Source organism: Hordeum vulgare, chromosome 2H (genome assembly GCF_904849725.1).
Source record: "Hordeum vulgare subsp. vulgare chromosome 2H, MorexV3_pseudomolecules_assembly, whole genome shotgun sequence".
Lineage (NCBI taxonomy): Eukaryota > Viridiplantae > Streptophyta > Magnoliopsida > Poales > Poaceae > Hordeum > Hordeum vulgare.
The window spans coordinates 119,670,894-119,683,833 of NC_058519.1; positions in this window are offsets into that span (position 1 = coordinate 119,670,894).

Genomic DNA, 12,940 nt, shown 5'->3' on the forward strand with positions numbered 1-12,940 from the left:
TACGATCTTGACTTCCTCAAGATGGACCACCTTTCTTGATTGCGTTGGCTCGATGGAGACTAGTTGATTTCTCCCCCATACTCCACTATGGGTGAGCCACTCTTTGTCAATCTTCACAAGTCCACAATGGACGAAAAGCTTCAAGCATGATCTCTTCGTGATGCTCCACTTGAACTTATAGACTGCAATATTGATGACGATCACCACTTGATGTCATCCTCCATCGGTCATATGAGATCTTCCTCCTGACGCAAGCCCATGGAATCATACCTAATGCCACATAGAACTCTCACGTAGACCATGGGTTAGTAACAAAGCGCAGCGGACAATGCTTACCATACCATGCGATCACTTGGTCCCTCTCGGTACATCTTGTACGCTTTGTGTGTTGATCAACTTGATTCACTCTTTGACTTAGTCTTGATCAACCTTGTATCTTATCTTCTCTATGACCAATATTTGGATAAAACCTTGAATACCACCTTGGTCACCATATAAACTCCTTGAAACCAACAGATGGACGTCAAGAAGTGTCTATGGAAAAATCCTTCGAATATACCTCAAGGCAACCATTAGTCCATAGGGATTGTCATCAATTACCAAAACCATGCATGGAGAAATATGCTCTAAGAATATTCCACAAAGTTATTTTTTGGTTGAACCATGATGTCGAGGATTCGGTTAATCCTGTATGCAATTCCCTTTGTCTGACGATATGTTACTTGCCCGAGATTCGATCATCAGTATCTCCATACCTAGTTCAATCTCTTTACCGACAAGTCTCTTTACTTGTTCTGCAACACAAGATCCCTTGACTAAACTCATTAGTCACTTTGCTTGCAAGATCTCAACGATGTTGTATTACTGAGAGGGCCTAGAGATATCAGTCCCCACACGAAGTGACAAATCGTAGTCTCGATCCATGACAACTCAACAAACACCTTCGGAGATACCTATAGAGCATCTTCATGATTACCTAGTTACAAGTGATGTTTGGATGCACACTAAGTATTCCTCCGGTGTCAGGGAGTTGCACGATCTCATGGTCTAAGGACCATATATTTGACATTAAGAAAGTTGTAGCAATTAAACTTTGTCACGATCATATGCTAAGCTTATGGTTGGGTCTTGTACATCACATCATTATCCTAATGATGTAATCTCGTTATCAAATAACAACTCATGTCTATGCTTAGGAAACTTTAGCCATCTTTAATCACTGGTCTAGCCTAGTAGAGGCCCACTAGGGACACTGTGTTGTTTATGTATCCACACATGCATTTAATTTTATGATCAATACAATTCTAGCATGAATAATAAACACTTATCATGAACAAGTAAATATGATAATAACCAATTTATTATTGCCTCTTGGGCACATTTCCAACAGTCTCAACGACCATATTTGCAAGTAGGACTATGGTGCAGGTTTTTCATGCGGCTCACAAAATAAGTTGCCTCTCTCTGGCTTAAAAAAATAAATTGCATCTCTCCAGCTTAAAAAATAAGCCACTTCCTAAATTTCTCAAGGCTTCTAAATTAATTATCCCATAACTTTTAGAAGCCCTATTGAATGAGGAAGGCCACTTATGAGGAAATCTAGGGAGGATGTGGCTTATTTTTTAAGCCAGCAAAAGAACTGTCCCATAAGCCCGCTACTCTTCCACAAAAGGCATCCATACATTAATTTTGAGTAGTTCTTATTATTCGCTCTCAATTTCTCAAAGGGGACTACGACGCGTTCACCGATCGATGTGTGCTATACGTCCACCATCTCGATGGCAATTGGATCTACGCGCGGGCAGCGTTCGATCAATCTTCTGCCACGCCCTGCTTGTCCCCTCCGACTCATCAATTCCCACAACAACGACCTTGTTGCAGAAATATTTATAACAAGGATTGTGTTGCATATTCCCACAACAACGACTTTGTTGCAAAAACATTTATAACATAGATTGTGTTGCATAATATTTATGCAATAGAGGTTGTGTTACAGATTTTTTGTACAATAGAGGTTGTGTTGCAGATTCATTTTGCAAGAAAGGTATTGTTGTAGATTTTTTTTCAAACAAAGGTATCGACGGATAAAAGTTTTGCAACATTAGTGATGTTGCAAAATCATTCTTGCAACACAGAGGATGTTGTCAGAAAAAATACACCGCGGTGAGGGAGTAGCAACATCGCGCCATCGGTGAGCATCAAAACTACAAAGCTCGCCTCCAACCCCGTCCGACCTTGCCGAGACGAGCCCATGTACGCTCCCGGACGTCCCCACCTCTTACCCGCACGTCATCTCGTCGGAGCCGGCGCGATCCGACTGGAATCCTCATCGTCATCAACAACGCGACTAGTCTGCCATGGTTTCCTAGCCACCGTCGACCACCCAGTCGCCGGCTTCGTCCTAACCACCACACAGTCCTGCAATAAGCGATGTGTTGCAGAAAGCGTTTATGAAACAGCAGCTGAGCTACAGACACATGCGCGTGGGTGCGGATGCTATCGACCATTGGATCAAAAGATGATCGACAAACACGGAACCGACAGACGTGGGCGCGAGATCGACTGACAGAAGGTAAGATTTTCCCTTCCTCAAAAGCTGGAAACCACCAAATCGTGCATTTCCCTCATTGAAAACTGAAAGGACGTGGATGTCGCCTAGAGGGGGGGTGAATAGGCGCTTTAAAATAATTACGGTTTAGGCTTGAACAAATGCGGAATAAAACTAACGTTTAATTTGTCAAGCACAAAACCTAAAACAACTAGGCTCACCTATGTGCACCAACAACTTATGCTAAGCAAGATAAACAACTAAGTGATAGCAAGATATATGACAATAAACAATATGGCTATCACAAAGTAAAGTGCATAAGTAAAGGGTTCGGGTAAGAGATAACCAAGGCACGCGGAGACGATGATGTATCCCGAAGTTCACACCCTTGCGGATGCTAATCTCCGTTGGAGCGGTGTGGAGGCACAATGCTCCTCAAGATGCCACTAAGGCCACCGTAATCTCCTCATGCCCTCGCACAATGCAAGATGCCGTGATTCCATTAAGGGACCCTTGAGGGCGGTCACCGAACCCGTACAAATGGCAACCCTTGGGGCGGTCACCGGTACCTGTACAAATTGCTCGGGGCAATCTCCACAACCTAATTGGAGACCCCGGCGCTTGCCTGGAGCTTTACACCACAATGATTGAGCTCCGAGACACCACCAAGCTTCTAGGACGCCAAAGCATCCACGAAGAACAATCTCTAGGATACTAAGTACCAAAGGGTAATAAGCTTCTCAACTTCTCACTTCCACGTATCACCGTGGAGGAGTCAAACCGATGCAACTAATGCAATGGCAAGAACACACGAAGTGGTCAAGTCCCTCACACTCAAATCCCTCCACAACAACAAAAGCTATGGAGAAATATGATAGGAAGAACAAGGAGCTCACAAAGAACTCCAAGATCTAGATACAAGGGGTTCCCCTCACATAGAGGAGAAAGTGATTGCTGGAGATGTGGATCTAGATATCCTCTCTCTTTTCCCTCAAGAACTAGCAAGAATCATAGGAGGGATTGAGAGTTAGCAAGCTCTAAGAAGGTCAACAATGGGGGAAGAACACGAGCTCAACGGATAAGAAAAGCCCAAGGGGGAAGAAGACCCCCTTTATATAGTGGGGGAAGAAATCAGACCGTTACCCCCACTTATAGCCCGAGCATAGTGGTACTACCGCTAGCCCCTGGCGATACTACCTCTAGACCCTGGCGGTACTACCGCTAGCCCCTGGCGATACTACCTCTAGACCCTGGCGGTACTACCTCTAGCCCTGGCGGTACTACCTCTAGACCGTGGAGGTACTACCTCTAGCCCTGGCGGTACTACCTCTAGACCCTGGCGGTACTACCTCTAGCCCTGGCGGTACTACCTCTAGCCCGTGGCGGTACTACCTCTAGATACTGAAACTGCTCTAACTTTCGCATACAGACTCCGAATTCAATGAAACCAAGTTTGTTGGAAAGCTAACGACATGGGCTAAAACAATATTGATAGAAATATTAATAATAAGCAAGTGAGAAAAGTACCATAATAAAATGGTGAGAACCCTTCTTTGAATAAGACCGGTAAAAACTCCCCACATCGAAAACATCATAGAAGATGCATATGGACTCCGTTTTCGATGAATTCGAGCTTGTCATGAAGATGACCATAAGCTCTAAAACTCACAAAGAGAAACACCCAACAAGAACCAAGAAGTATGATGCAAGGATGCAAATGGTTTGAGCTCTCAACGATAGATACGATCAAGCTACTCACTTGAGAGCCCCCTTGACAGTACGACAATCTATCCTAAAACAGAAAACCAATCAAGGGCAAACCTATACCTTGCACCTCGTCCTCTTGACCTAGATGACGATGATCTTGGCTTCCTCAAGATGGACCACCTTCTTGATTGCATTGGCTTGATGAAGACTAGTCGATTGCTCCCCCATACACAACATGGGTGAGCCTCTCTTCATCATATCTTCATATGTCCATTGCCACCACAATGGACGACAAACTCCAAGCATGATATCTTCGTGCTAATCCACTTGAACTTGCACGCCGCAATCTTGATGACGATCACCACTTGACGTCATCCTTCATGGGTCCTATGAGATCTTCCTTTAGATGCAAGCCCATGAAAACACACCTAACCCCAAATAGAATTGTCACGAAGACCATGGGTTAGTACACAAACACGTAATGGACAATGCTTACCATACCACGGGATCACTTTATCCCTCTCGGTACATCTTGTACGCTTTGTGTGTTGATCATCTTGATTTACTCTTTGTCTCACGTTCTTGATCAACCTTGTGTCTCTATGACCATTCTTTGGATAATACCTTGAATACCACCTTGGTCATCATATAAACTCCTTGAACCCAACAGATGGACTTCAAGAAGTGTCTATGGACAAATCCTATAAATATAACTTAAGGCAACCATTAGTCCATAGGGATTGTCATTAATTACCAAAACCACATATGAAGAAATATGCTCTAACAGTCTCCCCCATTTTGGTAATTGATGACAACCACTTCAAGAGAGTTTATACAAGGAAGTAAGCATAACCAAGCGCACAAATATAAAGCAATAATGCATGCGTGCACGAAGTAAATGCTTACGCAATAAAAGCAAAACCCTCTAAACATATCCAAAGTAAACTCTCTAAACTTCTCCCCCATTGGCATCGATTGTCAAAATGGACGAAAAGTTTAGAAAGCCAATATAGTAGGCGGTCCTCCAAAAAGTGTGTACTTCTCAACAAATGAGTGCAGAGAAATACACATATATAATGATAAGAAGTTGGAGGAAAACGAACTATATCGAGGACCCAAAGATTGCAAATTAAAGAATTGTATGCCACAAAGAATACAAAAAATAGAGGCAAGCAATCAAAAGATACCAGATGGAACAAACAATCATATGGTCCTTCGAACCACATGAATAAAAGATATTATGATAAAGGCAACGGAGTGTTTTATCAAAACTAGAGAAGCTCCCCATGATTTGTGCACTAATAAGAGATTTTTGTATTTGATACAAGTGCACAAAATAGGATCGTTGCTCCCCCAAAATTAATAAAAAAACACAACGAGTGCAATAAGATAGATGAGACAATAAGCACACCACTTGCATAAAACAAATGGTTGAGCAACATGTAAAAGAAGCAACTTAAGAATAGGCTCAACCAAAATAATGTGCATGAGTCATGGCAAAGCACTTGAGAAGACTAAGATAAGGATGAGCATTACTCATCAACATAGTCTTGATGAAATGAGAAACAAGGTGCAAGACATATCATTCCCACACACACATACTAGAAAATGAGTTCACAAGCTTACTAATAAACAAAGTAAGAACCAACGCTTGTGATAACCCATGGTGAAGATAGGAAATAAGAACCTTGTCAAGAGGAGGGATACCAATCGAAATGGCAAAACCCTCATCAAGACAAGCATGAGGAAAAATAATCTTCACGACCAAAGAGTGCATCAAGATGTAGGAAAATAAGATACGCACTCAAGACAAATCCTTTCACGAAGCCACCAAAACTGAAAAATAAATGCAACAGTGGACGTGAAAGAAAAGAGGATATCAATTAGAGATGTAACTTCTCTCATGTGTAAAAGATTCTAAGTAGAAGACAATCATGATGATATATATATCCACAAAGAAGGATGTACACACGAAATGGTTACAAGAGGGAACAAACAAGATATCCAAAAGGAAGTCGTAAATATATCAATAAGATCTTTGCTTGAAAGCATAACACATGGCCTAATATTTTCTTATTATACAATATGAGCTTCCAACATACGAACATAAAAAACATCCCAACTAGCAATAAGACATCATCGTTCGGATGCTTTGAGAAAGGAAACAAGTACTACAAGAACGAATCAAGAGATTCATGCCATGATGCAACCTATCCAAGAAAAGACAAGTTTGGGCCTTTGCTAGTCCCTCCGTTCTTAAATATAAGTCTTTTTGGAGATTTCACTAGTGGATTACATACAGATGTATATAGACATACATTAGAATATAGATTCACTCATTTTGCTCCGTATATAGACCACTAGTGAAATCTCTTAAAAGACTTATATTTAGAAACGGAGGGAGTAGAAATGAATGCATGAAGTAGATACTTGTTACCGAGACAACATTGGATTGATGTAGTAGATAGTTGTTCGTTGATCATCCTAACTTGGCTCCATTAAGCACACGGTGTCAACACCTTCCTTGTAGGTGAGCCGATCATCCAATGCATCTCCAATTATTCCTAGAACAACAAACAAACAAAATGGTGCCCAAACTCATTGGGACCAAAGAGTTAGAAAACCAACAATACATAGGACAAACTCCACATAAATATGTGCATAAAGATATGAGATTGAATTTCATGCACGGTTTAGCCAATTTATGACAAGGTGGAGTTTCCCCTATATATTGGGTCAAGGAAAGAAAGCATGCAAAAGAATCTATATATAGTAGATATGCATGCTCAAGACTCTCAATAATCAACTCAACACAAAGTTGATAAGTCAGCAAAAGACAAGGTATCAAGTGATAATAAGATCCCAAACGGAAAACTATCACTTGAAGGATATCAATTAAAAGATACCTCAAGGAATGAGATATCCATCGACACATGCCAAATAAAAGGAAACAAGATACCAATTGAAGGAAAACAAACACGAGGTATCTAATTTCCAAAAGAGAGCTAGGTTCCAATAAACCAAACCCTCGACAAATTTTCATGATGGCACAAAGCATCATAAAGAGCAAGACTTGCTCCCATCAACACACACTTGATGGGGATCAAAAGATTTTATGATGGGCGAATAAAGAGAGTGTTCTAAAGAAAATAGGATAGCTCCCCCAAGGGACGTGCATTATATAGAATTTGCATTTAAATACAAAATGCACAAGATGGGATCATCACTTTCTCTATATCTATAAAAACACTAGACATGTTAAAATAGATCCACAAGAGGCAAGGAAGAAAAACAAAACACAAAATCCAATGTAAAGACGATTAGCAATTCCTACCACATGATGGTAATACCAATTCTCAAGGAGAAGAAGTATTTTGGAAATGATACTCATTGGTAGATCGCAAATATATCCAAGATCATCTTTACCCATAAAACGCAATCAAATGACAATTGTAGAGCTAACATGCCACCTAGGAACAAGATAATTTACAATATCAACACTAAGTGGCACTACCTCAAATGTACACATTTTCTAGGCTTGTAATATGCACATAGCATATTACTCCCCCATAATGTGATAACCCAACAATATTAACAAGTGGCAAATTAAAACCAACAAGAGATAATTAATGGACCATATAGAATTTGAATTTCTCATGAGTAAGACTTACCACATAGAAATTAGATAATCTTGAAATATCAATACTAAGTGGTATTCCCCATGTATACACATTTATAGGATTGTAAGGTATGCAAAGCACATCACTCCCCCACAATGGGATAATCCATTAGTCTCTCACAAGAGCCAACAAAGGTACAAACAAGATGCAAAAAGGCTCAATACAAGACTCACATGTACATGATATGCAAACCAACATACACATACTCGATTACTCAAGATAAGCAAGTTGGAAGCACAACATATACAAACACATGCAAGGTACAAAACCACAACATGCAAAGGGGTAAGCAACTAACAATGTAAATAGTTTAAGTACAAGTTACCGTAAGGAGGCACATTGGATATAAGATAGAAACTTGATAATCCAAATGACTTGGCTTGAGATAATATGAATGATGAAGACCCCTTAATTCTTCATTATGTATCCAAGTCTCTAATTTCCTCCACATTCACCTATTGATCAAGTTTGAGCTTGTTGGTCCCCAACCACGTTGGGTCCTAAGAGGTTAGTCACAATAGGCTTGGCAACCCAAATGGTACTTTTCTTGACACCACTTTGAGTACCAACAAACTTGGCAAACACATTGCCAACCTTGTACTTCCCAAGAGAATAGATATCATCAATAATGATTGGGTTGGATAAATTACCTCTCGTGCAAGAAGAAGCGAAGTGACCCTTCTCACGACATAAGTAGCAACATCTACCCTTTAATTTATTCCCTATTGATTTCTCAACATGGGGAGTGTTGGCTTGGGTCTTCTTGGGAAGGGGCCTTTCTTCAACTTGTAGTTGAGTATGTGATTGAACATGTGGCCGCTTCCCTTGTTGCTTGTGACTTTGGGGCTTCTTCTTTAGTGGGCAAGATCTAACATGGTGCCCTTCAATTTTGCACTTGAAGCAAATAATCTTGGCCTAATTCTTGACTTGTTCTTGGCCCTTCTTATTGAAGCTTTTGGACTTATTCTTTTTGTTGGAGTTGAATCCAAGTCCATCTTTGTCATTTGGGTATTTTTGCCCACACAAGACATTGTTGAGTGTGGACATTCCTTCATGACTCTTTTCCAAGTCTTTCTTCAAGGAAGTGACTTTGGCCTTGAGCTATTTGATTTCCTCTACATGGTTAATATCAACACAAGTACTAGAGGAAGTATAAGCTTCATTGTTAGAGCAACAAGGCATGGAAAGTAATTCATCACAAGATGTAGCAACATTATGAGTAGATGAATTACGAGGACTAGCACATGGCAACATAGCATTTTGGCTAGAAGTAGTGCTAATGTCCACATGAGGCTCACTCGATGTTACCTTGGTAGTAATAGCCTCATGAGCTAATTTTATCACATTATGGGATACTAGAAGATCATCATGAGAGATTGTGAGCATTACATGACTTTCTTCCAATTTCCCATAATTGCTAGATAGAACTCAAGTTGAGCCCTTAGCTCAACATTCTCCTTTAAAATGTAAGCTTCACAAGAAGTAGAGTTAGTAGCACAAGCATCATTATTAACAATAAGAGGAGAAGGCAACTTGGCAAGCTCTTTAGCATATGAAGCTTCAAGTTGAGCATGAGACTCGGTGAGTTCGATGAGCGAACTCTTAATAGCCCTTGAGCCATTTTCAAGGTGCTCATAGTACTCAACAAGTTTAGCATGTGCAACTACAAGCTTATCATTTTTAGTTCTAAAATCATTAGCCACCTCGAGAGCTCTATCATGGGATTCCTTTAATCTAGATAATTCTATAACAAAGGTTTCCTCAAGAGATTCCTTAGTGGTTTGTTCATTTTCAAGAGCTTGAGATAGCTCCGCGATCTCGGTAGCGTAATCACGCTCATGACCTTCCATTGTCTCAATGGTGGCCTCATGCTCCTCGAGATGAGCTTCCAACTCCTCAGTGTATTTCTTGCCCTCAGTGGCAATAGACATGATTTCCAAGAAGCTGGAACAAGCAAGTTTATTCTTATAAAGAGATTTAAAATCATTTCACCCTTAATTTTTAAGGATGAAATAATATCACTCTCTTCATCATTATTCTCATCCTCATTATCATCAACATCATCATCATGGGATACATTGGGATTCAAAGTAGGAGATACCTTTGAAGCCTTAGCCATAAGACAAAAGTGAGTAACAACAGATGATGATGTAGGATCCCTTGAAGCATCATTCAAGGCCACATTTGTTCCATGGAGTGATGAATTTCCTCTACATTGTTAGCACAACAACTCGAGGAAATATATACATTTTTATCATGGCAACTAGATATAGGAAGCATATCATCATGAGATTTAGTCAAGCAGTTTTTACATGATATGCAAGGACTATCAACACAAGCATGTAAAACATTTAGAGTGCTCGAAGTGTTAATGCCCAAAGATGAAGCATTGCAATAATATAGTGATGAAGGATCATCAACAATAAACCCACTATCATCATTGCAATGATCACCACTACTCACCATATCATTACCTTGTGGCAAACCACATGTAGGTGAAGTAGATGAATTTGAGAAGACCACAGGACCGGAGGTGGAGGGAGAACAATCATTCCCACAAATCTTGGACGTACCATATTTATCTTGAAGCTTTGTCCACAACTCATGAGTATCCCGGAATGGCATGAGTTGAAATATAACTACATTGCTCAAAGCATCAAAAAGCACATTAGAAGCTTGAGCATCGAGATAAGAGTTTTTATCATCCTCTAAAGATATATTTTGAGAATCCTTTGGAGGAGAAAAACCGATATCTACAATTCTCTCTAAGTTTGGGTCCAAGACCCGAAAGTGATTAAGCATGCGAATTTCCCAAACATCAAAATGTGTGCCATCGAAACTAAGAGTGTTAGTGAATCCTAAACCCCTAGTCGACATCCTTACTCTCTAGGTGGTTAAACCTAATAAAGAGAGACCTAGATCTGATACCAACTGAAAGGACGTGGATGTCGCCTAGAGGGGGGGGGTGAATACGTGCTTTAAAATAATTACGGTTTAGGCTTGAACAAATGCGGAATAAAACTAACGTTTAATTTGTCAAGCACAAAACCTAAAACAACTAGGCTCACCTATGTGCACCAACAACTTATGCTAAGAAAGATAAACAACTAAGTGATAGCAAGATATATGACAATAAACAATATGGCTATCACAAAGTAAAGTGCATAAGTAAAGGGTTCGGGTAAGAGATAACCGAGGCACGCGGAGACGATGATGTATCCCGAAGTTCACACCCTTGCGGATGCTAATCTCCGTTGGAGCGGTGTGGAGGCACAATGCTCCTCAAGATGCCACTAAGGCCACCGTAATCTCCTCACGCCCTCGCACAATGCAAGATGCCGTGATTCCATTAAGGGACCCTTGAGGGCAGTCACCGAACCCGTACAAATGGAAACCCTTGGGGGCGGTCACCGGTACCCGTACAAATTGCTCGGGGCAATCTCCACAACCTAATTGGAGACCCCGACGCTTGCCCGGAGCTTTACACCACAATGATTGAGCTCCGAGACACCACCAAGCTTCTAGGATGCCAAAGCATCCACGAAGAACAATCTCTAGAGTACTAAGTACCAAAGGGTAATAAGCTTCTCAACTTCTCACTTCCACGTCTCACCGTGGATCACTCAAACCGATGCAACTAATGCAATGGAAAGAACACACGAAGTGGTCAAGTCCCTCACACTCAAATCCCTCCACAATAACAAAATCTATGGAGAAATATGATAGGAAGAACAAGGAGCTCACAAAGAACTCCAAGATCTAGATCCAAGGGGTTCCCCTCACATAGAGGAGAAAGTGATTGGTGGAGATGTGGATCTAGATCTCCTCTCTCTTTTTCCCTCAAGAACTAGCAAAAATCATTGGAGGGATTGAGAGTTAGCAAGCTCTAAGAAGGTCAACAATGGGGGAAGAACACGAGCTCAACGGATAAGAAAAGCCCAAGGGGGAAGAAGACCCCCTTTATACAGTGGGGGAACAAATCAGACCGTTACCCCCACTTACAGCCCGAGCACAGCGGTACTACCGCTAGCCCTCGCGGTACTACCTCTAGACCCTGGCGGTACTACCTCTAGAACCTGGCGGTACTACCTCTAGACCGTGGCGGTACTACCTCTAGCCTTGGAGGTACTACCTCTAGGCCCTGGCGGTACTACCTCTAGCCCTGGCGGTACTACCTCTAGATACTGAAACTCCTCCAACTTTCGCATACAGACTCCGAATTCAATGAAACCAAGTTTGTTGGAAAGCTAATGACATGGGCTAACACAATCTTGATAGAAATATCAATAAGAAGCAAGTGATAAAAGTACCATAAGAAAATGGTGAGAACCCTTCTTCGAATAAGATCGGTAAAAACTCCCAACATCGAAAACGTCATAGAATATGCATATGGACTCCGTTTTTTATGAACTCGAGCTTATCATGAAGATGACCATAAGCTCTAAAACTCACAAAGAGAAACACCCAACAAGAACCAAGAAGTATGATGCAAGGATGCAAACGGTTTGAGCTCTCAACGAACGATACGATCAAGCTACTCACTTGAGAGCCCCCTTGACATTACAACAATCTATCCTAAAACAGAAAACCTATCAAGGGCAAACCTATACCTTGCACCTCGTCCTCTTGACCTAGATGACGATGATCTTGGCTTCCTCAAGATGGACCACCTTCTTGATTGCATTGGCTTGATGAAGACTAGTCGATTGCTCCCCCATACACAACATGGGTGAGCCTCTCTTCAGCATATCTTCACAAGTCCATTGCCACCACAATGGACGGCAAACTCCAAGCATGATATCTTCGTGCTAATCCACTTGAACTTGCACGCCGCAATCTTGATGACGATCACCACTTGACGTCATCCTTCATGGGTTGTATGAGATCTTCCTCTAGACGCAAGCCCATGAAAACACACATAACCCCACATAGGATTCTCATGAAGACCATGGGTTAGTACACAAACACGTAATGGACAATGCTTACCGTACCATGGGATCACTTG